The following is a 27,437-nucleotide window of genomic DNA, read 5'->3' as shown; positions in this document are numbered from 1 at the left end:
TACAAGTAAACAATATACATATGAACAAAGTACCCCGCAATGATAAGCTGAACTTCAAGTGAATATTTCAAATCGAAATGTTGCAAAGTAAATCAGCTTATCCGAAACAATATATTTTTAAGTCGCAGTCATTCAAGCGATGTCGACAGTAGCCGCCTTTACATGAATGCGACCGAAGTCGACTTCAGTCCAGGTTTTGAGGGGAGGTACAATAACGTCGAAGAAGGGAGTAGAGGACGTGTGATGTGGTTCATTGTCAAAACCTGCTCTTTCCCTCAAAAATTGACAGGAGTCTACTTTTGTCGCATTCGTGTAATTGAGGCTATTGAAAACTCCCAGTCGTGTTCAGAGAACATCGAAGACTAAGACAGAAGGCAGGTCTCGATGCTTAAAGGTGCAGTGAAGAGGAATCTGAACTCGTATTTTTGCCGCGGGAACTCAATCTGCATGTTCCGAGCATTCTTAAAAACTTCAAATTTTTGCCCTTTGAGGCCGATTTCCCTAATTAAATCGAATTGACGTCCGGCTCCCGCCTTTTTTTTTTCAATTCTCCCCGTACGGTGGGCGGAGTCGACCAACGCGTGGAGTGCCTTTCACCCAGTCCCGTGGCGGCTTGCCGCTCTGCCATCGCAGGAGTAATACGTAGTAATCCGTAGAAGCAAATAGTCCGCGCGTATTTCTATTTCTGCGGGGCTTATTTTGCGGCTATATTATCTGCGAATGAAACTAGTTATTTACGGAAACCTAAAAAACAAAATGAAGCGAAAGCAAAGCCTCCACGGAGCTGGCTGAAAGGCACTCCACGCGTTGGTCGACTACGCCCACCGTACGGGGAAAATTCAAAAAAATGAAGGCGGGAGCCGGACGTTAATTCGATTTAATTAGGGAAATCGGCCACGCAGGGCAATAAATCGAAGTTTGTAAAAATGCTCGGAACGTGTAGATCGAGCTCCCGCGGCAAAAATAGGAGTTCAGATCATCTTCAGTGCACCTTTAAAGAAGGACGATTGATTTGCCGCTGCCGCGGTCATAGAAGAGGCGCTGAAGCTAAGCCTCGGCTGCATATTCTCTTCCTGTATTTTTTTCCTGCCGCTTCTCCTAGCAGCCGGCGAGCGCGGCGCAACCACCGTGTCGTCTGCTCGGCTCCGGTCGACATCGAATCCTAAACCAGAAGTGACGTCACGGCAGGAATTGACCTCACTTCCATGCGCGCGCGTCCGTAGCGCCACCTGCGGCGCGTTCCGCGAGCGAAGGCCGCGCGCCCCGCGTCTAGCCGCCAATCTGGCCCCAGCGCCGCGTCTGGCGAACGGTATCGGGCGCTTCCAAGGTTTTAGTTTTCGTTTCTCAGTTCCGTTCATCGCCCGCGGATACCGCGCTGCCAGTCTCGCTCTTGTATAGACTCTTCTGTTTTTTCCTTATTCGCTAAGCGCCCGGTGCCGAGAATTCAACGTCATACCGTAGTGCTACACGGAGTAGGAAGTTTTGCATTCGTAAACTTCGGTTCCGGTATAGCGCGCTTGAGTGAAAGTGGTTCCGAGAAGCGCAGAAGTTTGCTTGGAACTTTTTGCCCACGCCCACTATGTTACAGCGTTCTCGAAAGTGGTAGTCGCCCAGCAAGCGTTCTAGTTGACCCTGATAACCGGCGAGCTTGCATCGATTTTTATTTTGAGCGGCAACTTTCCTTTTTCGCAATATTGAGACGTATTCTACGGCAGCGTACGACACATCCACGACGACTACGAATCAACGCATCTTCTTCAAAACCTTGCCAAGATTTGTTTCTTCAGCAGCGAGCTGCTATTCTTTCCTCGCTGTGAGCAGACGACGTGCGAGTGGATTTATCGTCTGCAAGTTTTCCGCCAGCAGACGACGGGCGCCGGAACTATTCGTCTGCTACATCGGTGGTGGCTATCGGAACTCTGACTCGATGTTTATCTTATCTGCTCTCGGACTGCGTGGACGCTGAGGAGCGGACGAAAATTGTGTTCTGCTCGGCGTTCAGCATGAACGACGCTAAGTGAATTTGTGCTCGCCTAGGAGTTACGCCGGTCATTAAGTGCGATAATGGTAGCTGTCCTGGAGGTTGCTTTTTTTTTTCTTTTCGTGAGAGTGAGTGAGTACGCTCCGTTGCGGTGGTTAGCTTCACCGACGCTACGCGCCTGGCCTAAGCTAGCCGTCTCGGTTGCTAACTGCAAATCGACCATCCCCTGCCCACAGGCTACGGTCGCATCGACCGGTAAGTGCATGTGTTTATTCATGTGGCTTCGCCGCCGCGGTGGCTCAGCGGTTACGGTGCTCGGCTGCTGACCCGAAAGACGCGGGTGCGATCCCGGCCGCGGCGGCTGGAATTTCTTTGGAGGAGAAATTCTAGAGGCCCGTGTACTGTGCGATGTCAGTGCACGTTAAAGAACCCCAGGTGGTCGAAATTTCCGGAGCCCTCCACTACGGCGTCTCTCATAGCCTTAGTCGCTTTGGGACGTTAAACCCCATAAACCAAACCAAACCAAACCATGTGGCTTGCTTGCGCAACAAGCACACGGCAGCAACACAATGATCGAGCTCGAGGATGCATTTTTCTCCCTTTATCTACCTGTGCTTACGTTTACTATATTTATTACCCCTTACGAAAGGGAAGGTCAAGTAGCAAATGAGTTGTGAAGAAGATTTCCGTCTCCGAGAAGATTATTTTGACAACGTTTCGCATCGGCCGACTGACAGGAAAACCGCTTAGGTACACAATTATTAAGAATTTTGATACAAATGAAAAAGCATATTTGCGCATTATTGCATGCATTTTAACCTGATTACAGTAATATCTCACTGGTGAACAGCCCAAATTAAAAACAGAGAGCATCCCCTAGCTCATTGGTTTCGGCGACTGTTTGCTTCAGTCCTGCTAGATAGATGTAGATAATTAAGAGCGTCTTTTATGTCGAACGCTCTCTTATTACGAACAAGTACGGTGCTACCCACAAACTATGCGTTAAGGCAAAGGCAACTCAGATCGAACAACTATGGTCATGCCATTCGCCAACCGTTAGGAATCTGATTAATGTGGCCGTCCTGCCATTAGTTTCCGAGAACGCTCAAATCATAATTAGTTGTATCGCGCCCCTAAAGAAGGTCTCTGGCAACAAGGATCTGGGCGAGGAGAACCTCCCTGCATAGCCTGCTTCGAAGAAATAGATGCGTGCGTTGCTTTAAGGACTGAACGCCCCTTTGGTTGGCTTCGTTTTTTTTTCTCTCTTATGTAGGGGGCCCGCTTACAACGAACATCGGATGCAACGAATGCAACACACGTAGCTGCCAGGTTCGTTTTAAGGGGGCTCGATTGTACTTGCTTGATAGAAACTTACTACACCTGGAAAAATCCCCCTAAACACAATGTACTAAGAATGAGCGAGGAAATGCAGGTTGTGTATGCTTATTCATGCACTCTTGTGCTAGGTTTGACAGTCATCTTGCATTGCTTCTACAGTCTTCCAAATGCTCGAGAATGGCTGATCATCTCAAAACGGTCCAGACCAGGGCAGCGCTGTTTTATAGTCCCGGGACGAACGGCTGACCGGCCCCAGGCCTGAATGCCAGCTCTGTCTCGTGCAAAGGGCCAAGCTGGGGGCCGAAGACACTAAGCGCTTAACTATTAAACTATAGTTAGACTATTAAACTACAGATAAAGTCAGTTTAGTGCAACAAGCAGTCTGGTTTGGTTTATTGGTTTTGGGGGGTTTAACGTCCCAAAGCGACTCGGGCTATGACGGACGCCATAGTCAAGGGCTGCGGAAATTTCGACCACCTGGGGTTCTTTAACGCGATGTCAGAGCACGTTAAAGAACCCTAGGTGGTCGAAATTCCCTACCCCCTGCGGCCGAATTTCGGTGAAGGCGAAACTCTAGAGGCCCGTGTACCGTGCGGTGTCAGTGCACGTTAAAGAACCCCAGGTGGTAGGAACTATTCCGGATACCTCCACTACAGCGTCCCTCATAGCCTGAGTTGCTTTGGGATGTTAAACCCCAATAAACCAATAAACCAAACCCTTTACTACGGCGTCCGTCATAGCGTGAGTCGCTTTGGGTCATTAAACCTCAATAAACCAATAAACTAAACCAGACTATTTTAATCACACTTCATCCACTTTCTTACTCATGAAAAGAAGGCTCAGGCCTTCTTTTGATTGGTTAGGAGCCTCGACATCCTTGCCGAACCAAGGGTGGTTGCAGAGGTTACTCGACTTCCTTTGGAGGCAACATTACTAGCCATTTCTAAAAATTTTTTTCTTAGTCATCTCTAGGCAGTACAACCTGATTTTATTCTGCGTAACCTTATGCAGAAAATAATTGTCTCTACCTTGAGCTTGGCGCTGAAGAGCCTTAGTTGCCTATGTACTATAACCCCCCCCCCCCCCCCCCCCCCCCAACACAACCCCCCGTGTACTGTAGGATGTCAGTGCACGTTAAAGAACCCCAGGGGGTCGGAATTTCCGGAGCCCTTCACTACAGCGTCCCTCATAGCCTGGGTCACTTTGGGACGTTAAACCCCAACAAACCAAACCAAAGCACAACACAACCCTAAGGACCTCCCTCGGAAGCGAAGAACACATTCAAGTTAATCATCTCTCTCCTCGCCCCAGCCCTCCCCCTCAGGACTGGACCCCGCGAGCAACAGCATGTTCGGCAAGGGGTTCACCAAGATCAGTCTCCTCGTCATGCTCCTGGTGGTGGCCTGCAGCATCTCCTGCGTCCTGGGCAGCGCCCTGCCCTTCGTGATGCAGAAGAAGCGGATCCAGAACGTTCGCGCCCCGTCCGTCTGGGTCTCCAAGAGCGGCAAGAAGATGCTCCGACCCTGGGGGGCCCCCGTGAATGCCTCCTCCGTGCCACCCGTCAGGCTGGTCACGGACTACTTGGAGCGGGCCTAGCCTACCGCGACAGACCGGGTTCAACAGGGATGTGCGATTAAGGGTGCGATGGAGACTCGGATGGAGCCGTCTTGTAGAAGGTTGGACTGATAATTACCTTAGTCGCAGAACCACGGGACAGTTTACTGCACATTCACGGATGTCTCGACGAGCCCTAAACAAAGACTGGAACTAGGCAGGGACAGGAGAGGAGTGGAAGCTCGCTACCGGCTGGCTTATTTCACGAACACGCAAGCGAAAGACAATGATCTCCTGTAGATCTAGTACGCAGTGCGGATGCTGAGTGAAATAGCACAACGGAAGTTAGCGTCTTCCTCTTCCAAGCTCTGCCTACTCCCCGTTTTAACCTTGCGCTGTCCGCGAACCTCCAAATTGTCGTACGAACGGCAGAACTTGTGTGGCCAGCGAAGGAAAAAACTTACTGATCGCGCTGATAACAAAAAAAAACTGTGAAACTTAAAACGTGAAGACCACGGGTTGGATCAAGGCGAACCTTCTCGTAAATCCGAAAGGATGTTTGTACCTGAGCCACCAGGTTTAATTTCTTTATAGTTTCTGTTGAAGTCACTTGTAAAATTACTTCGTATGCATAAATCAATGCATTGGCTGCGGTTGCGAAGAGGGAAAGTCTACGAGCATGAAAACAACTCTCTCGACACCCAGCGCATACTGAAACACTAGGGCTTTTCGTTTATGTTGTGCCATCCGCGGCTTGACGCACGGTCCCGCCGTTGAAGCACAAGTTATGACGGGAAATTCGGCTCGCTACGCGAATTGAATCAGAAGTGCATTTGCGGTGACACGGGGGAACCGCGAAAAGACGAGCATGCTTGAATGACCCTTGGCAGTGTTCAGTTCAGCGAAGCTAGTGATTAGGTCATGTTCAACTTCGTTACATTGTTGAGATGACGGAGCAAAATGTTTTGAAGGAAGCACGTCTTTAACTGGGTTGAATTTAATCGGTACCGAGTGTTCCATACCTGTTTGGCTGCGAAAAGCTTCCCGTATTCCCGCCACTGCCTGTACAAGAGCGTCAGCGTACGGAGAGTGCGGTGGTACAGCAAAAACTAACTGGCCTGGTGGTTCTCTGTAGAAGCTGGCCGTTGAGTGAGCGTAGAGTTTCATGATACCGGCTGCCTACGACCGAAGCCAAAGCATGACACTAAAAAAAAAAATTTGGTTTCATGCATTGATAGACTGGCGACTTTAACAGGTGGCACGCAAATCCAAGGAAAAAGCATTTCACTTAGACAGTCTGCCTCTAGGAAACACCTTCCTCTCCGCCACCTTTCCCCTAACGTCCCCTGCAAACCGTTCCAGCAATAGCTGTTTTTTTTCGAACAGATGCTTATCAGAATTAGTGCTTGCTTGTGTAGCGCACTCAGGGCCTGGTCCACGAAATGTATCCGGTGATAATCTCCTTACCATCGAGCTACTAATCGCACATCCCTGCTTGAATCCGGAAAGAGGTAACAGCCAGAAAATAAAAACCGGCCTGTTGGAAGCTGTTTCTCTTTTTTTTTTTTCGGAGAACGCCCCACCTCGATGACCGCAAAAAAATCAAGATAACCTGAAAGGTGAGGTATTGAAAGCCAGACTACTGTTTCTTCGCAGCATAACGTTGAAATTTGTTTCTTAAATATTGGACGAGTCAGGTGGGCGGACCCGTCAGTTTATGACACCGGTGATTTGTGGCGATGTCTTGGCCCGTCGGATGGCCGGACATTGGTCCTCGAGACCATTTCTGGTCAGGGCAGCCTCTGCTGGTCTTATGTCTGTGATGATATTAGATGGGATAGTGTTTTTACGCAACTGCACCAAAAATACAATTGCGTGGGCTTACCGCCGGACCTGGGATAGGAGGAGTGGTATTCAGTAGGGTGGATGAGGCTATACAACAAAAGGTTAAGTGTGCCCGGACCATGCAGGGCTTGGGAGTACTATTCCTGGCGGGATGGTCTAATGGCAAAACCACGAGACTGACAAGCAGGTAGGAAAAGCTTAGGAGCACGTATCGGTGGTTGGACGTTTTCCTAGAAGCACAAAGTTCCTCGCGTTTAATATGAACGCGACCGGGCACTTGGGTAGACCAGCGTGATTTTGGCGAGTTGTGTGCTGGGTGAGTGGGGTTGAGAGCATCACTATAGTCTGATACAATTCATGACCCTTTCCGGCAAAGGACCCTCTTCCAGCCAATTGCGTCGGATGATTGGCATGCCCGTGCAACGTGACAATGCAGTGAGCGGCCCGGCAATGCAGGGAGTGTTCCCGACATTTGAGGAAGGGGTCTAGACTTAAATTGACTTCAATCTTGCTTTTAAGCGAATAAAAAAATCCCTTCTAGATGGTTATCAACGTTGAACTATAATTTTAAACACTTTACAAGCCGACTGTTTTTTTATTTTAATTCGTGATGACAAAGTAAAAGGCCGGCGTAAAAGAAAAAAGGGCAGCGGTGGCGTCACGAATGAGCCAAAGCTATCCAAAGCTGATGGCGAGCCGCGTTGAAGTAAACAACAAATATGGCCGCCGTTCTTTGTGGCTTTGTGCTTGCGCGCCCGATTTGCAGGCTTTTTTCCGTCGTCATGCGCTGTTCGCCGACGGTGTGGCTCTTGAGATCGACGAATGATTATCTCGCACATCTGTAGGTGACGTCTGTCTTCGGCAAAGAACGTTCGACAGCAAGAGAAAGAAGCAATTTGCCCGTGGGCCTCGCTGTAGTGTCAAAAAGGGCAGCGGAACATTTCTTTTGAGAGTGGTTACCGAAGGGAAGCAAACTGGTGCGGTCCAGTGATTGGTTTGGTTTTATTGGTTTAACGTCCCGAGGCAACTCAGGCTATGAGGGACGCCGTAGTGAAGGGCTCCGGATATTTCGACCACCTGTGCACTGATGGTGGTGATTGAAAAAAAAAACGAAGTCAGAAAAGTTTGCGTGCGTCGTGTCGTCGTCTTATGCCCGTACGCCTAGACTCTAGTGCATAATTCATCTGGAACACGCGAAAGGTGAGTACACTTCTCTGGAGTGCTCGAGCTGTGATTTATGTAAGACAGAAAGCGAATTGTCAGAACAGGGACTGAGTTTCAGAAATAGTATTCGCTCTCGAGTGCACACTCATAGGAATGCAACCTCATGCAGGAACTATCGCTTCACCATTATGCTGCGTAAAATATCACTTCATTTACTCATCACGCCTCCGCTAGAGAGTTCTGGACAAACTTGCTCATCTGTGTACGTGTACAGACGTGGAACACGAAAGAACAGCATTCGTCAAAACAGCTCACAAACAGTACAGCGACAAAAGGGCATGGCGACAAAACAGCGCAGGGAAAAAAACAACGTGCCAAAACAGCATGCTGGGCGAAACAGCACAGCGACGAAAGAGCACGGTGACAAGACACCATAGGGAAAAAAATAGCACGGCGAAAAAACAGCACAGGGAAAACACTGCACAGGGGAAAAACAGCACAGCGACAAAACAGCACAATGAAAAAAACAGCACGTGCCGAAACAGCACGGCGACAAGAAAGCAAAGGGAAAAAAACAGCAGAGCAACAAAACAGCACAGGGAAAAAACAGCATGCCAGACTAAACAGCACAGCGACAAAGCACCGCGAAGAAACAGCACAAGAAAGAACCGCACGACGATAAAACAGCACAGCGGAGTACGGTGCAGCGCTGCTGGAGGAGTGAACTATCATAGCTATAACCGCGAACAGGAAATCACGACGTATGCGGCTGTGACCTTCAAGTTAGCCAGTGCTCGTTTCGCTGGTGCATTAAGAAGCACGGCAGGCTCATTCCTTGAGAAACAGCGTTGCTTGAAGGCAGCATATGGCAGAACTAACAGCTATGTAGTCCTTGCTTGCTTGGCTTCAGTGATCTACTCTTTTCTGTATCATGTAAGCAGAATCTGGGCAATGGAGAGATAAAATTGTCCCCAGCACCCGCTCTGCGGTCAAATGTCCCTGATGTTAGGTTTCATTTGCCGCTTTTGATGCACGTCGTGCCGCCGCACGCAGCTGCTTCCTTTTTCAACTGCTAGGCAGCGTGGATGATGCCTCTCACACGATTTCGCTTTTTGACCTCTCATAGTCTGCGCCCGGCATTCAGCGGCCATAACTAACATTTGCGGTGATGGCGCCTTCCAAAGCATAGCGAGAGGGGCTACCAGTTACAACAGGGAGAGCGAAAGACAGCTGCAGTGGCCGAGTGCTCCTAGGCATCGGGAAGCTTAGGGAGTCTCTGGTTTGAATTCAGTTTGATTATTATCATGTTTTAAGCATGAAATGCTTTTAGCTCCCGTTGTAGGCAGTGTGGTGACGTCACGCCGAGACCGAGAGCCAACATCCGTGCACTGAACTTGGGTATTGGGTGTCCACCAAGTTGACAGAAAATTACTGCGCCATTTCCTTTCCTCAAAAAGCGTTGCGCTCAAAGGGCAAGACATCGCGCCGAACGGGTGCTGGCGTTCCGTGGACTGCCTGGCAGCGCTACAACACGCTGTCGCGTTCCACTCCTAAAGGCGAAGCTTAAGCGTCATTAACAGTTAATTAGTATTTAGTCATTAATCAATAATTAGACACTAATTAGTTTTAATGCGAAGTATATTGCTAGAGCTACCACTCACGCCGTTGCCGTGGGACCCCCACGTGACACCGTGACGTCACACCACGTGACATCGGATGGGAGAGCCGGCCTCCACCTCGCGCCGTCGCCGTGGGACCCCTAGCCGTCACACCCGCGCATTCCCGCGCATTTCGAACGCGCGTTCACACTTGGTGTAGGTGAAACGCTCGCTCCACCGGACAGGCAGACGCGGCTTCCGTGGCAATCCAGGCGCTCACCCTACGCGCGTCTCGGGGTTAGTCGGCGTTCCGCTGTAGCCATGCCGTTGTCTTCCCCCACGACGAAGGCTTCTAGTGGTTGTATTAAAATGACCAAGTATTCAACCAAGGAAAGCCATGTATTACCAAGCCTAGCCACTAATATGCTTCGCATTCCCCAGGCTTAGCCAAGCTGAGCCTCAGCAATTTTTTTTGTCATTACTTCGTCATGAGTTATGTGTGACGTCATCCAGTGGTCACGTCACCAGTGTCACATAGGCATAGTGGTGCGGAAAACGCTTTCACCTCTACGCACTTTACACAGTTTCGAACGCGCTGCATAAACATTCTTGTCAGGCCTGAGTCTTGTCGTGTCCGTGTACGCTTAGTGTTATGCCCGTAAACATTTCATGCTTACTCTACTCTCGGTTACGGCAGAGGCAGAGATTTTTTAGAGCGCAGCTCTTTGGCGTCCGTTCCTGGGTTTCGCGTCGTCGTCGGCGTTGTCGTCGGCGTCGGCCTCGTAACCAGCTCCGCCCCCCTTTCATCCGCAGCTGGGGTTGACTCACTATCGGCGTCAGCGGCATCAGTCAGTCGCTGCTATCTCTTCCCTCCTCCCTTTATCGTGTTGTCCGCTTGCTGCGCGCGCTTCTGCCCCCATCGTTTGCCGCTGGGTGTACACGCCGCCCCCCTCCCCCCTCTTCCTGCGAGTCTCCGGTTGTCAAAGCGCCGGCTCGAACTTAATTCCTTTCTTCGCTCCTCCTCCAATGCAACCCCTGTGCGGTGGCAATCAGAGAGCCAGATCGGTGGCGGCGGATCTGTATATGTGCACCGCCCGAGCCGAAATTGCCGCTGCCGTTCGCCCTGTGCGGTGGCAATCAGAGAGCCAGATCGGTGGCGGCAGATCTGTATATGTGCACCGCCCGAGCCGAAATTGCCGCTGCCGTTCGCCACTGCGAAATTATCTGCCAGTTCTTTCTGAGCCATGAGCGAGACGACCGATGGAAGTCCTCCGTCTGCTAAATAAAAAATTCTGTGATAGCGCATACATGTGTTGCTCGATTTCTTTGCCTCAATCTATCGAAAAGGTGAAACAGCTTATTTGCTGCGCTCAAATTTCGCATTAGGAAGTAACGTAATCGTCGGTAATTTTTTCTCCTTCGAACCGTTCTACCGCAAAAGTTATGAAGTTCGGAAACATCCAAATGACCCCTGACATCTGCAACAAAGAAAATAAAAGACAGCCGTCCCACCAGTATAAATATGACCAGCTGTACTTGCTGTCTTTACTGAAGCGGAACATATTGTCTTACCAATTCGTTTTTATTGCTTTTTTTTCTACATCTTTCAAATGTTCAAGCCCTATTGGGCAATAGACAGCCTTTGAAACAAATTTCTCTGCGTTCGTTCAAATCTGCTTCAATAGGCTCCTACCTGTGTTTGTTAGTTTAGGTGTGTGTTAGTTGTTTCTTGTGGATCCTCAGCAAAACAGTCAGATTTGTCCACAATTGATGTTTTAATAAAACAAGCTTCCAAGGTTTGAAGGTTTATCAAACGAAATACAAATGAGTTGTAAGTTTCATAAAAAAGTTAGTACAGTAGGAGGTCCCAAAGTGAAAACTGTCTGGGGGACCTCCCATCAGGAATACATAAGGAAAGTGCATAAGTTTGGCAGAGGAGCTATAAAAGTATACAATCAAGTTAAAACCTATTAGTGTAATTAAAAGTATCCTCGGTCAAATGCTGTGAAAATTGATGTTTCGAGATAATTCGCCTCGAAGTGAAAAAAGAGCTTCAATATATAATTACACTTAACAAATGCACGCTGATGTATGAATTTTCAGCTGAGATGTGTAGCCCATTTCGCAAAGTAGATGGCGGGTCAGCCTCAGACAACAACTGTGCCACGTTCTGCTTAAGCACCAAACCAGAAAACGCTGTATCGGGCAATCCTACCATTTTGAAAAGAAAGCATCGCATACAAGATATTTTCAGCGTATGAAGACCCTGTAGCTCGCTCCAAACAAAATTGGTGGCGATTCAGTTGGCAACAGCGAGAGTTTTGAAGAATAACCCAGAGATCTACGAAAACCTACGCAGGGCGTATTTTCCAGAATTCGGCACCATGATGGTCAACCCGCAGAATCAATGCTTCCAGAAAAACTTCTTCAGCGCTAGTCGTTCCCTTATGCGCCAGCAAAAGTGGAAATTTCACATCAGTGAATATCACCCTACCCTGTTCCTTATTGAGTCTTTGCAACCAACACTCGCTAACTTGAAAGTTCGCAGCCGTATGTGTTATTTATAGTTTGCGTTATGCCCGCGATAGCTCACCACTCGATAAGAGCTGCACCGTAATCCGAATTTTGTCGTCGTGCTATTTTTCTCCTGCGCTCTTCTGTTGTCGTGCTATTAAGGCGAAAGACTTTAATGTCTCATCGTTGTAAGCACCAGTTGTCGACAGAAATGTCACGCTTTTCAATTGGTCGAAACGGCCGAGACGTCACAGTGCGCGAATTTCAAACGGGGCCAATTGTACTTTGGCTAGTAACCATGTAACCAACTGAAGGGATCGTATAGTGATGCTCCAAGTCAGTGGGACTGAGCTTAGTTAATTGCTTAAATACCCAATTAGCCTAATTAACTTTCTAGTCAGGCCATATAAATAAATAAAACCGAGTAGGAAATTGGTCGAGCTCGGGAATCGAACCCCGGTCTTCGGCGTCCGAGACGAGAATGCTATCCACTCGGCCATGCCAGCTCGATGGTTTGGAATGAACAAAGGCACGTCTAATGAATGCGGTGTCTCCGCTCACTCCCATCCTCCTCCCTTCCCTTCCGGCGAGGTTTAGGTGTCCACCGAGATATGAGAGACATACATTTCCTTTCCTCAAAAAACTGACGAGCGAGGCGTAGAACCGAATGGGCAATGGCGTTCTCTGGACTCCCTGGCAGCGTTGCATGATGCTGACGCGTTCCACTCTCAGAGGCGAAGCTTAACATCTTAACCACACATCAGTGACCACACTTTAAGTCAAAAAATTGCCCCCCTGAATTTTGTCAGGTGTTCACCGAGATATGTGAGACAGTTACTGCGCAATTTCCTTTCCTCAAATACAAATTTCATTTTCTTCATTAAGGGCCCTCTTTGTCTCCTTTCACTCCCACTTCCTCCCTTCCTCTACGGTGTGGTTCAGGTGTCCACCGAGATGACAGAGAATTACTGCGCCATTTCCTTTCCTCAAGAAGCGTTGCGTTCAAAGGGCAAGACATCGCGCCGAACGGGTGGTGGTGTTCCGTGGACTCCCTGGCAGCGCTACAAAACGCTGTCGCGTTCCACTGCTAAAGGCGAAGCTTAAGCGTCATTATTTAGCAGTTAATTAGTGTTCAGGCATTAATCAGTAATTAACCATTAATTATTGATTTGTCATATCACTTAGTAATTAGTACTCAATTATATGTGACGCCACCAGTGCCACAGAAGCAGCGAAAGGGGTTCGGAAAACGCTTTCGCCTCTACGCACTTTAGACAGTCAAAGTGCCCCATGAATTTTTTTTCATGCGTAAACGCTTGAATAACCTGGATACGCATGCTACCCTGCGATGGGCCGAGAAGTATTCGTATGTCCACGTTCGGACGTCCGCCTGATGAACTTCACATGGTCGATGGTCTTGCACCGGATGGTCCGACGGACGGACGTCCGGGGGTTTACTTTGGGCAAAAAATGGGACTCACGACAAACATCCGAAAGTCCGAAGCGGAATAACCATTCGACTTCCACCGGACGCCAATGGTTGTGTGGGCAGATTGCGATGATGTCAGAAGGTCCTGTGACTCTCTCGACCAATCATTAATTCAACTGACACCTTTTGACGCTGAGCAGTGTACTCATAAAACGGTAGGCAGGTTGCCGCCTGCCATGTTGGGCAATTTGTGATGACGTCATAATGTAACGTGACCTCTCTCTACCAATCAAGGTGGCCCAGCGGGGCAAGTTGGAATGACGTCACAAGATAACGAGACGTATCTTGAATAATCAACGAATTTCGTGGCATGAGATAGCGGATTTTGCTCCTGACGTGAACTCTGATGCTATTGTAATAAAATCTTGCTTTTAGAGATTGTCGGACACCCACACCGAGCAGGTAAGACTGCCATATTAAACGAATAGGAAACGTTTTTGCCAAAAAATTCAGGGGGCACTTTGACTGTCTAAAGTGGGTAGAGGCGGAAGCGTTTTCCGCACCACCTTCGCTGTTTCTGTGGCACTGGTGGCGTCACATATATTTGAGTACTAATTACTAAGTGATGGCAAATCACTAATTAATTGTTAATTACTCATTACTACCTGAATGCTAATTAACTGCTAATTAATGACGCTTAAGCTTCGCCTTTAGGAGTGGAATGCGACAGCGCTGTAGCGCTGCCAGGGAGTCCACGGAACGCCACCACCCGTTCAGCGCGATGCCTTGCCCTTTGAACGCAACGCTTTTTGAGGAAAGGAAATGGCGCAGTAATTCTCTGTCATCTCGGTGGACACCTGAACCGCACCGTAGAGGAAGGGAGGTGGGAGTGAAAGAAGATAGATAAAGAGGAGCCATAATGAAGAAAATGAAAATTGTATTTGAGGAAAGGAAATTACGCAGTAACTGTCTCACATATCTCGGTGGACACCCGTCAAAATTCAGGGGGGGCACTTTTTTGACCTAAAGTGTGGTCACTGATGTGTGGTTAAGATGTTAAGCTTCGCCCCTAAGAGTGGAACGCGACAGCGTCTTGCAACGCTGCCAAGGAGTCCATAGAACGCCATCGCATCGCCCATTCGGTTCTCCTCGCTCGTCGGTAAATTGGTTTTTGAGGAAAGGAAATGTATCTGTTTCTCATTTGTTGGTGGACACCTAAACCTCGCCGGAAGGGAATGGAGGAGGATGAGAGTGAGTGAAGATACCGTATTCACTAGACGCGCCTTTGTTCATTCTAAACCATCGAGCTGGCATGGCGGAGTGGATATCGTGCTCGTCTCTCACGCCGAAGACCGGGGTTCGATTCCCGAGCTCGACCAATTTCTTGATCGGTTTTATTTATTTATATGGCCTGACTAGTAAAGCTAATTAGGCTAATTGGGTAATTAAGCAATTAACTAAGCTCAGTCCCACTTACTTGGAGCATCACTATACGATCCCTTCAATTGGTTGTATGGTTACTAGCCAAAGTGCAATGGCCCCGTTTGAAATTCGCGCACTGTGACGTCACGACCGTTTCCACCAATTGAAAAGCGTGACATTTTCTGTCGACAACTGCTGCTTACAACGATGAGACATTAAAGGCTTCCGCCTTAATAAATAGCGGCCAACTGCAAGTGTGGGGAGGGATCTGCGGATGTATTGTTTGTTGCGATGCAAACAACAAACAACCGTCAACTTACTGTCGAAAAAGTGCACTTGTCCTGAATTTGTGAGTACGGCGTGGCGAAATGCAAAATATTTTTGAAGTTGTTGAGTGATTTCTCTGTAACCTACAAGACGATCCCTGTCTGCGAAGCCCTATTATAGGCTCAATCGAACAAAGTACCCCGCTGCTGATAAATCATTGACAAAGAGTCAGGCCACCTCTTGGCGCCGTCTCCAAACTTATACGTTTCCGAACCCGGTTATGTGTAGTCGTTATTATCCGGGACAATATTCAAACGAGTGTAAGCAATGTAAGGCCAAAGCGGATCTCAACCATATTCTCTGGAAATGCCCTTTTGCCCCCCTGGAGGGACAAAAAATAAAGTCACTTGAACAATGGGAGGCTCTCCTACTCAGCTCCGATCCGGAGACTCAAACAAAAGTCGTCCAACTGGCCGAAGACGCCGCCAGGAGCCAAGACCTTCTGGCCGTCGTTTAGGCGGGGGGCCTATATGCCCTTCAGACTGTTGGCAATAAACGTTTTACAATCCAATCCAAATGAAGTTGTTGAAACCCTGTTCTCTAATTTTGCTTACAAACGAAACACCTTGCACCTTTTTTAAGAATTGTTTGAACAAAAAGTCCGAAAACGTGGAGAGTATGTATCCATTTCTCACCGCGCACGAAGAAGGCGAATGTCATGCATTAAAGTATAACTTTTCAGTCCTTGCTGTATACTCCCCCTCGGCCACTGCACCCCAATCCTTTTAGTGATTATATTAGGAGTGAGATTGCCTCAAGTTCTCTTAACTGATTTCGCCCAAACACTATCATCAGTAGACAGGTTTATCTCTGTAAACGTCCGGCATCGTAAATTTAGCCCTACATAGGCATCCTTGGCCCAAGAGATGGTGTCCAGGTCGGTTGCATGACCATCGAGAATACCTTACCTGCGATAATGGGGGAAATGCCGGCTTAGTTGCGCTGTTCTAGGAATAGACGCTCTCGTTTAGAAGGTGAGAAAGGGGGGAGCTACAGGTATGTAGTTCTCCACGCCATATACAGAAAATCTCCATCAGATACAAACCCCCGTCAACCCCTCTACAACCAGTCAGACTCTTGAGACACTTGGCCGTGTGCCCTAGGTGCTGGCAGGTTCTCTATCCTAGCGGTAAGGTTGAAGGCGGCGCATGAGGGCGTTGCCCGTGTTGGCAGTTCTCGTTGGCGTCTTCGCATCCCGTAGCCAGCAGGATATTTGTTGAGAACTTTTCACCGGTGGTCGATGTGGGAGCCGTCATCGATATCCGGCGCCACGGTGCCAGGTCTGAGCCCATGTTCTGCCGCGAGACCTGGGGTGCAGTGGTGGCGAAGGATGGAGCTCGGAACCTCGCCCCATATAAAATGGACGGCTAGCAGCTAGGCCCATGGCTGGGGTGCAAGGTGTGTTTTTTTTTATTCGAGATGCTTGCCATTAGGCATAATGTAAAAGGGAAAAAAAGTTACATGAAAGAGTGTAAACAAGCCTCGCTTAAAAAATGAGAAAAGTTCACGGCAAAGCGATTATCATGAGTCCACTTGCGATAATTGCCTGCAACGTCCCATCGAAGACCTACCTTCTTTAGTAAGCGTCGTCTCACGGAAGCTGTAGCCGGGCAAGTTCACAGCAAGTGTTTTTCGTCCCACTGCTCTGGCGCAGCACCACAATGGGGACACTTGTCAGTCACTTCGAAACGTTTGTCACGCCACCGATGTCGCACAGAAGGAGTCAGAGCCGCTCCTGCCTGAATCCGGCGCACAGATACCTCTTCCTCCCGAGTGAGACTCCGGGGGAGAGGGTACGAACACGGAGGAATTATGCCCTGTGTTCACTGACGCATAGCCTCTTTCTCGGAAACATGGGACAGGAACCAAGGTGGTGTTGAATGGAGGAGGAGGGAGTGGGTTCCCTATCCCCTGTATATTTTCCGTTTTGGGGCCTCGCTCTCTCTGCGACATCATGTCCTCATCCAAAGCTGCTTTCCTACTGTGGGAAGAGTTCGTCGCCCACTTGGGCATGAGTCGTGCATCTGATCATAACCGTGGGTCGGTGCGGCCGAGGTTGTGTATCCACTAGCTGTGCGGTCTTGGCCGCGTGCTGTGGTGATGTTGTGCACGGTAAAGCTACTGATATTCATCTGCCGCGAGTGAGCAACAACTGCATAATTTTTTCCCCAAAAAATTACTATTGGAAGCCCTATTCAGCGGTGCCTCACGTCGGCCGGGAACACAAGGTTGCCGGCGCCGAATTACGTCACCAGTAGAGTTTATTTGAGCGTGGCCGTGCGCAGTATTGCCACGCGAGCATTCAGCCATTCTGTCGCGCTCCTCGAGGGCAGATCACCTGATCACTCTACCATTCTGACTGGTTGAACGCCAACGCATCTCTTGAAGTCGGCGACATGCTGAACACAACACTGGGCCAAAACCTCTGATACGCTGAGGCGACAACAGGAGGCATTGGAGGCATCTGGTCTCTCGACACCGCAACTGAAGGGTCGCCGCCGCCGCCAATAACGCCGGTTAACCGATGAACTTAGGGCAAAATGAAGGCGACAGAAACACCCTTGCTACAGCGATGTTTCGAATGCCTTCCAACCGGATGTCATTCGACTCGACTGCCGAACTTACGGTGCTACACGAAGTTTTTCAACGTCATTCGGTTCAGATGACATTCGAGTCGACGGAGCTCCGCGAAGACATTCCAGGTTTTGGAGTGCCTTCGAAGCGCGAACACAGCCCGTACCGACCAATAGCAGTCGACGTCGCCGCCGCTTCACCCCGCCCACAGCCGCGCGACTGCTTTCGGCTCTGTGGCTATTCATTTATACCCGCTGCTTACATTTTTCTACTGTTTACTTAGCAAATAGCTCGAGTTCTAACTAAGTGAGTGCTTGAGGATAATAGTGCACCAATGAACATTTAACGCGTGAGCATTAAATTTCCACAGGAGTCTGCCGATGCCGACGACTTCATTCACACTGTTGTTTACATCACTGCGTATGAACAGCCTGTGCTTGTTTGCGTGGCATAAAACGAAATCTGCTTTTTAGTTCTATTAAATAGTGTCTTCTCTTCCATACCGGTTGTACCAGGGCTTGTTTACGCTGTGCGAAAATCTGTGGGAACTGTGGAAAGCGATAATGCGATCGCACGCCTGAGAAACACTTGACAGCCGGATTGTTGACATCGCGTAGGAGCGGCGCTTCTCGCTAATTGTACCGGCTTCCTCCGAAGCGCCCAGCACTCTACTTTAAACTGCTTTATTCAGAAGCATGTTTGGTGACCGTTCGCCTTAAATGAAGCAGCCTATCTTGTTATCAAAAAGCTAGCGACGGCGGCGACTCCTGCTGGCCGTAAAGCACTGCCGGGCAGTCTGGTTTACACCGGCGCTTCCCGTCCATCGTATGCGCGCCCTTTGATGTAAGGAAGTGTTGACTTCATATCACTGTTGTCAAACCTACACTCGTTGACCATTTCCACTCGCTAAAACTTGTGAATTCACTCTTCACAACTGCCACAATCAGAGACCGAACCCTGCGGACTCGCTAGGCCTATCGCGGAAAGGAATGGAGTCGTCGTCGACTAAAATTATCTGGCAAACGCTTATCGCTGGTGTGTGTTCAAGTGTGCACATGTGTGAAGCGCGTGTGTGTCCGCACCGTCGCCTCATCAGCGCCTCATCACCGTCGCCTCATCAGCGTCACTCAGCCGCCGACCTCCCGACGGCATGAAGGCTGACCGTCCGCGATCGGAGTTTTCTGTTTCGTTCGGACTCGGCCGTGCAGACCATCGCCACCGGCCGGGCTGCCAGTGTTATGGACCTTGGCCTGAAAAACTTGTCCCACAAGAAAAAAATTGCCGACAATTACGTTACTTCCTAAAGCGAAATTTGAGCGCAGCTCATCAAATGTTTCAGCTTTTCAAAAGGATTGAGGCAAAGCATTCGAGTAAGATATATATGTGCAATTACTGACAACTTGTTATTTTCACACATTTTTCTTCAGCAATAAACACTCCTTTAACAGTTCTTGAATAAAAGGGAAGTTTATTCAACAGTGCAAACAAACAAAACATTGAAAACACACTCATGACTGAGGGCAAAACAAATGTATACAAAGTGGGTGGCCACCCAGAAGCACCATGACCTTATTTTAACACACCGTACATATCACAAATTACAGCCTATCGTGCATAGAACGAACACTGGACAAAGAAGAATCAGCCTCCCGTAGCAACGACGCACGGGGGGGGGGGGCAAGGATCTTTCTCAGGGTGATTGGCCCTTTCAAAATTATACACCACCATCCTCGAACAAACCAGCATAGTCGGTAAAGAGAGAGAGGGGGGGGGGGGGGTCGGCCCGGCTAATACCGCAGCGCCGGCATAACCAGCCGACCTTCGTGCACGACTAAGAAGCGTGTGTGCCACCGTCGCAGAAACCGCGCCTCCCCATCCGCTGCAAGCCTTTCAGACAGGTATTGCCAGATGAGGAGACGCAGGCTCTGCAACGCGGGGTACATAGCCGTCGCCGGTTGACGCCGGGCTTCGGCCAGACAGCGGCGACGCCACAAACAAACATAGCGGACATAAACACTAGTTTGCCAAAATAATCCCGTGGTTGCCGGATGCCTGGCCCGGCACGAACTGAAAACATCCGATACACCTGCCACCACATTACCCGGGCAACACGGCACTCAAAGAAAGTGTGTCGCGCTGTCTCTCGCGCTCCACATTGCGCGCACTGGGCGTTGGGCACGAAGCCCCATGATAAGAGGCGTTCGCGCGTGGGGAGGACTCTCCATCTCCTCCTCGACTGTCATGAAGGAAGCTTTGTGCTTGGAGAAATAGATGGGTATACGCTCGACTTGCTGCACCAATGCCCGGTTCCCAAAGACGGTCTGTGCAAGTATTTCGCGAGGTTGTCACAGCCGTGGGAGGCGTTACGAGAGAGAGGAACGGGATGTTCTCCCACATGAGTGCCAAGGAATTGTTGTTTGTCTTTATATCTGCATTAAAGTCCCCACCCGCCCTGCCACCCTGACAGGTGGCGATTACTCTTTGATCCCGACAGTTCACTCACCGTTATCAGCGCTAACGCATACAGCCCGCATCTCTCTCTCATGCCCACATCTCTCTCTCATGCCCACATCTCTCTCTCATGCCCACGTACCTATAAGCACGATTCAGGCGTCCAGTGACCCAGGCAGCCAATTATGCGCACTTCCTTTCCTTAAAATGACCGTAGTGTAAACCGTAAACGTCAACGCCAACAAACACAATGAACGCCGATGGCCTATGGCTTCAGCGCTGCGTTTCTGGCAAAACGTTGCGAGCTGACTCAGGCCTACAGAGCCTCATGCCAGCTCTACCCCCCGCCTCACTCCTCCCTAGATAACAAACAAGCAAAACACTGGCGCAGACTACAGACACACTCTCTCTCCTCACCCCTTACCCTAACCCACTATCATCCCTCCTTCCCCACTCCGGTATGCACCCTATGCCCAGAACCCTTCGCCTCTTCCCTCCACATACTTTCCCTCTGCCCGAAGGACCCTCCCCCGCGGGACCTAGAGAACCTCAAGACCTGGGAGGACTGGGAGACCCTGCTGCGCTCGGAGTACCCGGACGTGCAGACCACCGCCACCGGCCGGGCTGCCAGTGTTATGGACCTTGGGAACATAACCACTTGACTGCAGTGGGTTCGTGCGGGGACCCTGGGGCGTGCCCCGAATTCCTGTCACAATAAAGTTTTTCTCTCTCTCTCTCTAGCTCTCTCTTGCCAATGCCAACGCAAGCACCGTTGTTGTTGTTAAGACCGAGAAGGATGAAACGGAAAGTGCATGGGCCTGCCGACTGGCTCGAGCCGAGCCACCACCGCTGCCACGTGCAGATAGAGGAGAGTTGGTTTGTGGGGTTTAACGTCCCAAAGCGACTAAGGCTATGAGAGACGCCGTAGTGGAGGGCTCCGGAAATTTCGACCACCTGGGGTTCTTTAACGTGCACTGACATCGCGGATAGAGGAGAGTTGAACGATAAGAGGAAACAGTGAAAGAAGAGACGCGCGTCGCAACAACCGCGTCCGCCGAAGTGAAGACGCTGGCTGAAACAACAGATAGCACCAGGCACCGCAAAGCTCTCACTACCGCCACATAGATTAAAGCAAGATTGAGGTGTCCAGAGAGAGAGAGAGAGAGAAAAACTTTATTTTAAGAGAAATTCGGGGCACTACCCCACTGCACTCGTGTTTATGTTCCTAAGGTCCATAACACTGGCAGCCCGTCCGGTGGCGATGGTCTGCATGGCCGGGTCCTCCGAGGGCAGCAGGGGCTCCCAGTCTTCCAGGTCTTGAGGTTCTCTGGGTCCCGCGGGGGAGGCTCTGCCGGGCAGAGGGAAAGGATGTGGAGGGAAGAAGCGAAGGGTTCTGGGCATAGGGGGCATGCTGATGTCCACCGAGATGTGTGAGACAGATACTGCGCATTTCCTTTCCACAAAAACCGATTTGCCAATTTTACACTCTGCTCTCCAAGCTCCCGCTCCATTGGTTTCACAGCTTAAAGCAGGTGTCTACTGCTGGTTACAACGGAGAACGGCGACGGTGATGGCGACGCCGCGAAACGCAGAAACGGGCGCCAAAAAGCTGCGCTCTTAAACATTACAGTGAACTAGATCACTGTAATCGCATGCTGCTGTTCACTGTGATAGTGTCGTTGTCGGACTAGTATGGCCACTGTGACCGCTGCCGTCGTCGACGCTGTACACTGCAAACGAGCTGAGGCTTTCGAATGCGTTTGGAAATAGTCGTGTACCACCGCGGGAGTCCGTCCAGTCCGAATACCATGCCAAACCTCGTATGCCATTTGACTCAGTGTCATTCAAACTCGCCCCTGTAGCTCAGCTCAGCTAAAAGCCGTTAGCCTGGATATAGTACATATCGGAACATTGGGGCTACCTATGTTGATCACTAAATGAATGCCACAATCTTCGAGAAACGTCAGATGTTTTGCCTCTACACCAATTTCAATTGGAAAAAATCTCGAAAACAAACTACTGTCATACCTAAGGTCACTTCATCACCTTACCTTGAGGCCACACTTTCGAACACATGAACAGGGACAGCGGCCCTGTTTTCAATTTCTCTAATTGAATTGTCGAAATGAAGTAAGGTTTACTCTGTTTACTTCTAATACGCCTTCTTGCCGCCCTCCCAGAAATGTTTAAAACAAATTCTGTAGACCGGAAAAGTAGTACACTCCGAAGGAAAAAGTAAAAGCTGTAATAGAGGTCTCTGGAATCATTTCGACCACCTGCGGATTTGTCAGTGCAAGTAAAAGAAACCCAGCTGGTAGGAAGGAAGGGAAAACTTTATTTACACTAATGGTTTTTCCTGCGGTTTGGGGGCATCGGGTAGAAATTATTCCGGAGACCTCCACTATGGCACCTCTTTCTTCCTTTCTTCTTTAACTTCCCACTTTAGCTTCCCTTACGGCGCGTTTCGGGTGTCCGCCGAGATATGCGGGACAATTACTGCGATATCCTTTCCTAAAAACCAATTTTCATTTTCATTTTCCGAAGAGCTTTTGGAAAGGTGGTGTAGACATTTCGAACTGTTTTTTTTACAGAAACACTGTTCGCCGCAATGATTGCTGGTTTTTTGGGGGAAGCAAAGGGCGCAGCACGTGTATCATGATTAGATGGACACCTCAACACCGGAACCGCAAAGGATGGTCGAAGGGTACCAGTGAAAGAAGACAGACAGACAGACAGGAGTGACGTAGGAGAGGGCTCCGGAATAACTTCCGCCCCCTGGGGATTTTTAACCTGCTGTTGGTTTGGTAAATTGGTTTATGAGGAAAGGAAATGACGCAGTATTTCTCTCGCATATCTCGGCGGACACCTGAACCGCGCCGTAAGGGAAGGGAGGAAGGTAAGAGTGAAAGAAGAAAGAGAGAAAGAGGTGCCGTAGTGGAGGTCTCTGAAATAATTTCGACCACCTGGGGATCTTTGGTTTGGATTCTGGGGTTCAACGTCCCAAAGCGACTCAGGCTATGAGAGACGCCGTAGTGAAGGGCTCCGGAAGTTTCGACCACCTAGGGTTCTTTAACGTGCACTGAAATCGCACAGTACAAGGACCTCTACAATTTCGCCTCCATTGAAATTCGACCACCGTGACCGGGATCGAACCCGCGTCTTTCAGGTCTGAAGTCGCTCACCATAACCACTGAGCCACCGCGGCGGCTGCACTGACATCTCACAGCACACAGGAAGCTTTTGCGTTAAACTGGGTTTGAGATAAAGGGAGGCGCAGTACCTGTATGACTCGTCGCTGAAAACGTCAGCCACGCTATAAGGAACGAAAATTCAAGGAGCACTTTGTTGACCTAAACTGCGGTGAGGCGAAAGCCTTATGCGCAGTGTTGCTGCTTGTGCCACTGATGTGCGGTTAGGATGTTAAGCTTGGCTCTAAGCATTCTCCAAAACAGCGTCTATACCGGGGACCCCGCTCACCGGCGTATCGTTTGGGCTCCTGCTCACATGGGCCTTGAGGGAAATGAGGCAGCTGACGCCGCCGCCCGCGCGCTCTCTCACCGGATATTCCCCTCCGACCCCGACGATCAGGAACTCGAATTTTCTCCAGCTTACTCGTTTAAAGACATTTCTTTACTTTATCAATCTGGCCATAGTCTTTATCCCCGCCCGTGTAAAGGTCTCTCAAAGGCGGAGGAGCGGCTTCTGCTTCGCCTATATACAAATACTTTGCTGTGCCCGGCAGCTCTAAAACACTTTGACCCTTCTTTCTCTGGCAGCTGTCCGCACTGTGCGGAGAAGTCTTCGGACATCTACCACATGGTGTGGGCCTGCCCCTCCAACCCTGCTATCCCCGCTCACCCCAACCCAACCCGGGAGGACTGGGAGGCGACCCTGCTCGGCTGCTCTGACCTGCAGGCCCAACGGGCCTTGGTCGCGCGAGCCCGGGCAGCGGCCGACGCCACTGGGGTCCCGAACTAGGGACCTCCACCTAGTACTTGTGAGGGCTGGCCCCCTTTGGGTCAGCTCATACCTCACCTCCCGAAGTTTATCTGTAAATAAATGTTTTCCACCACCACCACCTTGCCTCTAGGAGCGGAACGCGACAGCGTTTTGCGACGCTGCGAGGGAGTCCACAGAACGCAATCGCCCAATCGGCTCTATGCCTGGTTTGGTTTGTTTTATCCGGTTTAACGTCCCAAAGCGACTAAAGCTATGAGAGACGCCCTAGTGGAGAGCTCCGGAAACTTGGACCACCTTGGGTCCTTTAACGTGCACTGACATCGCACAGTACGCGGGCCTCTAGAATTTCTCCACCAAAGAAATTCAACCGCCTTGCTCGTCGGTAAATTGGTTTTTGATTGAAGGAAATATACCTGTCTCGCATATCTCGCCGTAAGGGAAGGCAGGAAGATGGGAGTGAACGAAGCTACCACATTCATTAGACACGCCTTTGTTCATTCCAAACCATCGAGCTGGCATAGCGGAGTGGTTAGCGTGCTTGTCTCGCACTCCGGAGACCCTAGTTTCATTCTCCAACTCGACCAAGTTCCTACTCGGTTTTATTTATTTATATGGTCTGGCTAGAAAGGTTATTTAGGCTACTTGGTCAATTAAGCAATTAACTGACCTCAGTCCCACTTACTTGGGGCATCAATATACCACCCCTTTAGTTGGTTGCATGGTTACTAGGAGGAGGAGGTAAACTTTATTAAAGAAGAGGTCTTAGGCGCGGATTGGGGTCATGTCCCCCTCCCCGCGGTGGGCTCCTCTTCTAGGCCGGACGCCAGGTGGCCGACCGACGATGTCGTTCGGCGACCTCTTCGGCTCGCTCTGTGGCTCGAAGTTGAACCTCCGGGTCCGAGCTGAGCAGCGCGGCCTCCCACTGAGATTGGGTAGAGAGCTGCAGACTGTGCGATGGCTTGTCTTGAGTACATGAGTATAGGATGTGCGGTGTGTCTGCCTTTTGGTGCCCACAGAGAGAACAGACGGGGCTGTACTGCTCGGGGAACCATATGGAGTACATGTACGGATTAAAGAAAGTGTCTGTTTGGAGCTGCCGTAAACTGACTTGTGTTTTACTGAGGGATTTATGTGGTTCTGGGAAGATCTGTCTTTCTTTCTTGAAGTGGGTAGTAATTTCTTTGTAGGTTGTCATTCGCTCCTTGGCCGACCTGAACTCGGGGTAGCGCACCTCCCGGTTAACCACGAATCCTCGGGCAAATTGGTGCGCCGGCTCGTTTCCAGGATGGTCCGAATGGGCGGGGACCCAGATGAATGTTATCTGGCGGGTATTGGAGATTTTTTGTAAGATTTTGATGGCTGCTGAGTGGGCCCTTCCTTTTGCAAAATTTCGAATTGCTGTTTTGGAGTCACTTATGATGTATTTGGCAGTGGTGGAGGTAATGGCTAAAGCTATGGCAGCTTCTTCGGCCTCCTCCGGAAATTTCGTTTTATCTATTGTCGACGATGCAAGGGGAGAACCTCGATGATCGACAACTGCCAGAGAAAAGGCGTCTCTGTCCGCATGTTCTGCCACGTCGACGTGCGCCGTGTCTTTCTGAACTGAAAATCTTTCGTGAAGTTTTTGTGCCCTAGCCTTTCTTCTTTCCGTATTGTAGTGTGGATGCATGTTTTTGGGCAGAAGAGGGACTGTTAGATGTTCGTGCACGTGTCTTGGAATTGGCGAGGTGGGTGTACGGATTCCTTCATATTGTATTCCTGCTTTCCTTAGGATGAAACGTCCCGTTTCACCGCCTGATAGTCTTTCATATTGTGCGGTGAGGTGTGCTTCTATCATTTCCGCTAAGGTGTTATGAATTCTTAACTCTAATAGTTTTTCATTTGGAGCATGACGAGGGAGGTTCAGCGCTATTTTGTAAGACTGTCTAATTAGAGAATTCAGGTGGTCTCTTTCTCTTACTGTGAGGGTGACGTATGGTGTAGTGTAGTTGACTCTGCTAAGAACGAAGGCTTGTATTAGTCTCCTGGTCTCGGCTTCTTTAACTCCTCCTCGCCTATTCGCGATGCGTCTGATGAGGAAGGAGATTTTTTTGACAGTGTTTCTCAGTTTCTTAATTAACGTGTCGTTTTTTTGGTTTGACTGTATCAGCATTCCTAAGATTCTTAGTGTGTCCACTTCTGGGATGGCTGCCCCTTCCGCGTAGATTTTGATCTCAGGCGCTTTATTTTTCCTTTGACGTTTTGGGTGTAGGATGAGGACTTCAGATTTTTGGGGGGAACACGCGAGTCCTGCGGCTTGTGCCTCCTCTACTACTACATCTGCCGCTTGTTGTAGCGTATCTTGTATTGTGGCGATACTCCCCTTGGTGGTCCAAAGGGTGATGTCCGCGTACAAAGAGTGTTCTAGGTCTGGGATTTTTGCGTGTGCGTGTGCCATTTTGATGAGGGTTATATTGAATAAGAAGGGGGAGAGGACCGATCCTTGCGGCGTTCCTCTGTCTCCTAAACTGAAGGTGTCTGATTTGATTGCGCCAATTTGAATTTTAGCCGTTCTATCGGAGAGAAAGTCCTTGATGTAGTTAAACGCTCTTTCGCCCACATTCAACGGTGAAAGAGATTCTAGGATTGCGTTGTGTTTAACGTTATCAAACGCTTTTGTTAAATCTAGAGCTAGGATTTCCCTGGTGCTCCTTTGTTGCTCCTGAGATAGGACTTCGTTTGCTAATCTGAGCATCGTGTCCTGTGTTGATGTGTTCTAAAGCCAATCATAGTGTGTGGATATAAATTCTCTTTGTGCATGTGAGACTGGAGTCTTTCTAGTATGACGTGCTCTATCAGTTTTCCTATGCAAGATGTAAGCGAAATAGGTCTGAGGTTTTCGAGTGCGAGTTTTTTGCCCGGTTTTGGGATGAATTTAACGATGGCATGTTTCCAAGCCGCTGGGAGTTTTCCCTCCCTCCAACACGTTCGCAAAATGCGTGAGAGCTGTGATTGAAGCATCGTCTAGGTTTCTGGGTGTTTTATTGTTAATGCCGTCTTCTCCCGGGGCGGATGTCGTGCGTATCTTATGGAGGGCTGCTCTTATTTCCGCTATTGTTATGTCAGCGTCCAGGAGGGGATTCGGTTGTCCTTTATAATCTGGTAGTGACTACGTCTCTCGGGTTGTGCAGAAGTATTTCTGCTGTAGCGTGTTGATAATGACTTGATCCGTGCCTGGGTCCATGTTTAAAATTTTGGTGATTTCCCTTTGAGTCGTAGCTTTATTTGATTCCGGATCAAG

At 49.5% G+C, this 27,437-nt stretch overlaps 1 long non-coding RNA gene across 1 annotated transcript; it reads left to right on the top strand.

Moving 5' to 3' along the window:
* The first annotated feature begins 1,298 nt into the window (after positions 1-1,298).
* Positions 1,299-6,399, top strand: LOC149366764 (uncharacterized). Its single transcript, XR_016286878.1, has 2 exons — positions 1,299-2,236; positions 4,631-6,399. It is a non-coding gene; the product is annotated as an uncharacterized LOC149366764 (long non-coding RNA).
* The last annotated feature ends 21,038 nt before the right edge of the window (positions 6,400-27,437 follow it).

Source organism: Amblyomma mixtum, chromosome 1 (genome assembly GCF_055824585.1).
Source record: "Amblyomma mixtum isolate Tamu chromosome 1, ASM5582458v1, whole genome shotgun sequence".
Lineage (NCBI taxonomy): Eukaryota > Metazoa > Arthropoda > Arachnida > Ixodida > Ixodidae > Amblyomma > Amblyomma mixtum.
The sequence above is the reverse complement of the archived record's forward strand: the minus strand, read 5'-3'. Positions and strand labels throughout refer to the sequence as shown.